Genomic DNA, 6,030 nt, shown 5'->3' with positions numbered 1-6,030 from the left:
AAAGGTAATAATGATACCTGTTCAATATAGAATAGTATAAAAGTGGTTTCTTTTGATTACTTCCTGGTAAATAATATTATTTTGGACAGCCAAAAACTAAAACCACATCTAAAGTTGTGTAAAAGGGAAAATACTCACAAAGCAGTAAGAATGGGGATATGCCCACAACACTGGCCAGAACAGCCACATGAAATCAGGCAGGCTTATATCTGCATTCAGATTTTAGTGTAATCCCCTCCTCAAGTCTCTGCCACTGAATAGGAACCAAGGTGAATTACCGAGCAAATTAGAAAGCTAGACATGATAAAGACAGAGTAAAATGTTAATAACAGAGCAACTATCTATCCATCTGTGTGTGTGTGTGTAATATAGTATTTTAAGAATGATTGTAATGGTGTGTTCAAAGAACTATTAGAGCAAGATGGTGGGAAGATTTATACCACCTGAATGTGTATGGGAAGACTTTTCAGGAAAAAACAAAAGAGAAGAGCCTATAGTATTTTAAGAATGATTGTAATGGTGTGTTCAAAGAACTATTAGAGCAAGATGGTGGAAAGATTTATACCACCTGAATGTGTATGGGAAGACTTTTCAGGAAAAAACAAAAGAGAAGAGCCTATTTTAGCTAAAAGTGATCAAGGAAACCTCTCTGAAGAGGTAATACTTGAGACTAAAGCTGAGATTGAAATGATGAGAAAAAGGCAGCTAGTAGAAGGTCTAATGAAAGTACTTTTCAGACAAGGAATAATACATGCAGTAGTGCTGAGAAAGATCCATTTGAGGGAAAGCCCTAAGTACCTAGCATATATTAGGCACTCAATAAATGGTAGCTATTATTATAATATCATGTTCTCTTTACGTATTAAGAAATTAGATACTTGAAGCCCATACTACTAGTATATTTGAATCTTATTTACACCTACCCTATCCATTCACAAGAAGGATTTGAGGCAGAAGTTAAAAACAGGTACAAATAAAACAAAGCTAAAAATCAATTAATCCATTATTTATTCATTCAAATATTTATTAAGTACTACATGGCCAAACTTAAAAAGGTAAAATGGACATGTTTCCTGCCCTTGAGGAACTTATGTTCTAGTAGAAAAAAGGAACTGGATGTAGATACATAACAACAGAATAGAATGCATGCTATAATGGAAATAGGAATAGAAAAGTCAAGGCTTGAGATGGAATGGAAAAATGGCTCAGATTAGAACATGTAAGCTAAAACAACATGCAAAAGGTAAATGAAAAACTAAGCTTTAATCTTCACCTAGAGAAAGGCAAAGAAGACGAAAAATAACAATAAGGATTACACATAAAATTTCGCCGATGATAAAAAGTTAAAAAATAATTTCACTAGGAGATACCTTTTTCTAACCTGTGTGAGCAACTGATCTCCAAAGTCTTTATACAAAACACCCAGATAACGTAATAAGTCATGTCCTCAAAGAAATTTTTACCAAACCTGTAGAGATATTTCTTATACCAACCCTTGATTAAAGCAGAGAATACAACACTAGTATGGCATCAAAGGCCCTCGGTTACCCAGCCTCTGCATTCTCTCTAATCTCATCTCCTGTCATTCTCCACACTTACAAATGAACTTTTATTGCTCACACAATGCTGTTTCCCATCACCCAAAGTTTCCCTCTACCTGAACGGTTTCTCATACCACAGAATCCAAATATTTTTGGCTAAATAATAAGCATTAGTCAAGACTGAATGCAGAAGAATAACTTCCAGAAAATCTTCCCTAAATTTCCAGGCCAAACTAAATTCCTTTTAGTTCACAGGGTACCCTGTTCATATCTTATTACTGCATTGACTATATTTTGTTTAAATTATCTATTTATGGGTCTGTTTCTATAAGAGTCATGTCATTTCTCTTTGTGTCTGTAGCACTTAGCAGAGTAGTGAGTGCCCACTAAAAGTTTATTAAATTTTCACAAGTTTGATAATAAAACCTATTGAATAAAAAACGAGCTACAGATGACTTTCTAATGATCTGAACTAATCCAGGAATTATACTTGAAAATCCTAGAATAATACATCATTAATATTTTCTTTAGAGGGGCCATTCTGATCATCAATTGTCTACATTTTTCACAGGATCTATAGGACAGGCTCTTCAAAACTGAGATCATTAGCAAATGCCAAAATGTACTTCTGGTCGGCACTGTGAATAAAAGGTCCATTTGCCCTTCGTATTTGTTAGGTGCATGGGTAACAAAAATGAAACTGCACTGCAGAAGTCAAAGAGCCTTCCAAGTATTCATACCTGGAGTGAGAGCCACTGAACCTGACACAGGTGATCCATAATCAATGGTTCTCAACTTTTTCTACCTCTGTGTTGTTCACATGCTCATGAATGATATTTTTTAACACACACAGTAAATTCTCAACTGGGGACACACACCTGTGGAGTAACAAGGCACTCCTATATATTGAGAATTTCTGTTCTACATACATTGCTTCAATTGGAAAAGATCACATAGGATCTGATATACTAATCTTTTTATGATGGCACTTATATTTTCTTTCCTTAAGAAAAGAACATGTGATAAAGATTAGCATACAAAATGTGACTTATGTGATGGTCAGATACTCCATTAAATTCAACCACAATACATACTTCTGCTCCTTTGCCCTAATATCTGGTTGCTAGTCATAGTGAAAATGGGAATCTGCTACATCATTTTATGATTGACTTATTATTCTATTTATGCAAAATATCATCCTGTTTTCAACAAAAGTAGTAAGAATAAAACTCAATTTCTTAAGTTAAATTTGAGAGTTTTTATTGCTTAACTGGATAAAATGAGCACTGTGTATATACAACAGAAATCTTACTTTGGGAATTATCATAGATGTATAGCCTTCAAGAAGTATCCAAATTCTAACCACTGGAATTCAACTCATCTTTCTCCAAGTATCTGTACCCTCTGATATCTTGCATTTATTTTTACATATGTCTTTTCCCATCTCTATAGACTGCAAAGCTCCTTGAAGATTGGAACTATATCGTAAGCATTTAATTCAGTGCCTTGCATTTAACAGGCACTAAATCTAATTGAATCTGAGAAGGATGGAAGAAAGGAATTTGGCAAGGAAGGATAAGTAAGAGAAAGCAAAGCTTAGGAATGGTGGAAGCAAGTATGACACTGGAGAGTCATTAAGGTTTGGTGGACAAAAGAAATGACAAAGACTATTAAGCAGATTATGGTCAGGAAATTAGGAAGAGAAAAGAAAAAATCTAAAACTCATTTCTCTGATGTAAAATTTGCGTGTGTTTTTGCAAAAGAGACAGGGCAAATTAAAGCTCTATATTATCTAGATTCAAACGTTGATTTTATTTGTTAAAATATCACTCAAAAACTTACATGTACTCAAATAAGCACCACTTAGAATTTTTACTGAGGGGAACCCAAAGCCAATTCTTCCACAAGCATGAGGCGGAGTGTCCCGGAATTGGGGGTGGGCTACAGTAGGGTCAGGGCTTTCTAAAGTGACTCAGGTCTCCCTTATTCCCCAGCCCCTAAAATGACCTATCTACCCTCTCTACTAGCTTCTATTCAATTCTCCAAGGCCGTGTGGGGGCTAGGGGGGGACATGCTTTTCATGCTTGAGGCCCCAAAGCTAACGGCTTCTCTTCTCTTATGGACTTCATGTACACTTCACACCTGCACCTGTCTCTGGCCACTGCACCAGCAGTCCTTGTGGCTGCCACCTACTTGCAGATGGAACACATGGCCTGGGCATGCCACCACTTCATTCACACCAGCTATGAACCTCTGGTTATCTCTGTATGGCCCCTGAAGGCAGAACCCCCACATTTCCAACAGTCCCTCCACCAGGAACTCCAAAGGGAACCAAGGCCCACCTAATGGGTCTCGAAGCTGCAGTAAAGGCTCCTCAACTCCAGTCAGGTCAGACCCCAAGGCCTACAACTAGAAAAAGTACAATGAGCTCATCGTGCTAAACTATCAGGCCTCCCAAGCAGGAAAACTGGTGGGGGAGGGGAGTTCTGGTCAGTCTTTCCCCCAACTCAGGTTCCCCAGTAGAGATGAGACCTCCAGCAGCAGAAGTAGCAGAGAAGACCATTCCTGGTCCCCAGAGAGCAGGGTCTCTCAGACTGCTGCCAAATCTGGATCTTTCCCCCAACTCAGGTTCCCCAGTAGAGATGAGACCTCCAGCAGCAGAAGCAGCAGAGAAGACCATTCCTGGTCCCCAGAGAGCAGGGTCTCTCAGACTGCTGCCAAATCTGGGGCTCTAACCATACCCTCCATCTCCTCACACCCCAAGCTCAAGAGACCCTGAAGGGGCTTGTCCACCACCAGGAAGTGAATTTTTCAGCTGCCAGAACTGTTAAGTATGGCTGCGTGCTCATTGGGGCCAGACCCTTGGCTCCTGGGGATGAGGACAAGCCCTGTAAGTGTCAGCTCTGCCATTCTACTTTCCACTACAAAGGCAACCTGGCCAGTTACTGCATGGTGCATACCGGGGAAAAGCCTACCACTGCTCCATCTGCAGAGCCCATTTTAACTGGCCAGCTAACCTGAAAATGCACAGCCACATTCATTTGGGAGAAAAGCCCTGCAAGTGAGAGACATGCAGTTCATACTTTGTACAGGTAGTACCTCCACGTGCGCACATGCTGATCCACACCAGGGAGAAGCCTTATCCTTGCCCCACCTGTGGGACCACTTCCACCACCTACAGATCCTAAAGAGCCATGTTCACATTCACATGGGAGAGAAGGTTTACCAAGAACCAGTGATTTCATGAAGTTTCTCAGGAATCACCTGCATCTTACTGCTCTGAAGTCACTTCCTGCTTGAGGTGTGGAAGTAGCAGGTAGAAACCAGAAAGAAACTAATTCTACTAAGATGTTGGAGGATGTCACTGTGCTGGGGATCTTAATGCATGGGATACCCCACAACCACCAAGGAAAATGGGTAGGAGTTGGGTCCCACAAGGTCAGCAGGGGCTAGAGATGGCAGTAAGAAGGCTGTGTGGATGGAGGCAACACGCCAGCTCCACCCTTCCTCCAGCAATGGTATCTTGGAATCCATCCAGTGTCCAAAGCATGTGTCTCTCCCACCCTTCCCCTTGTTCTGTGTGTCCTGGGTGCACAGCTCTGTTCTGCCCATGGACAGAGGTCACTAATTCTGATATTACCTCCCTCTGGGCCTTAAATTTCTCATCTGTGAAAAAAGTCAGTTAACATGGTCTCTGCAGTTCCCTCCAACATTTACAATTTGTGGTTGTGTTGCTCAATCTTTAAAACTCATGACCTGAGTTAGATTTAAAAAAAAAAAAAAAAAAAGCAAAAAAAAAACTTTTTTAAGAATTTCTATTGAATAGTTTGCCTGACTCTATATACATAATATAAAAAAACATTAACAGTGTAATAAAAACACTAACAGTGCTCTATTGTGTAGAATTTCTGCTGACATATATTTTACAAATATTTACTCCAGGCCAATGAGCCAGTATAATATTTTTAGCACTAAGTTTTCAGAAAGCTCAGCTTTCTTCCTGCAGTTATAAGAGATGTGAGTCACTAAACTCTCAATGCCGTATTCAAATCATTAGAACACCACATATCCCTCATGTGACAAGAGCCATAATTTCTCCAACTGAAAAATTAACCTCTTTCCTTCTGGATACTAGCAACGGCTAAAGAAAATGGCATTTGATTTACTTTCATACACTTTCTGCAAATAGTTAATAAGCTCTCAGTCTTGCTCCAGCTAAGGCAGTTAACTCTTTACAGACATAAATATAAAGTAATCAGGAGCCTAGATTCTAGTCCTGACACTGTCACAATCTCAGGGTCTCAGTTTCCAGGGCTATAAATGAGTTCAGTATAATTAAGTTCAAGCAACATATACTGAGAATATTCTGTGTGTAAATAGATAATGCCTACATTGTTCTCAGTCTCCAAATTTTAAATATTTTAAAGATTTGAGGTTAACATTGTCCTGATTGTAATAGATTGCATAAAGAGAACCGAGACAGACTGGG

The 6,030-nt window shown here is 39.3% G+C and overlaps 1 pseudogene; it reads left to right on the top strand.

The window, feature by feature from the left end:
* Positions 1-546: 546 nt before the first annotated feature.
* Positions 547-4,320, top strand: LOC103606652 (annotated as a pseudogene).
* Positions 4,321-6,030: the final 1,710 nt, after the last annotated feature.

Source organism: Galeopterus variegatus, unplaced genomic scaffold, assembly GCF_000696425.1.
Source record: "Galeopterus variegatus unplaced genomic scaffold, G_variegatus-3.0.2 Scaffold145, whole genome shotgun sequence".
In the NCBI taxonomy this organism is placed as follows: Eukaryota; Metazoa; Chordata; class Mammalia; order Dermoptera; family Cynocephalidae; genus Galeopterus; species Galeopterus variegatus.
The sequence above is the reverse complement of the archived record's forward strand: the minus strand, read 5'-3'. Positions and strand labels throughout refer to the sequence as shown.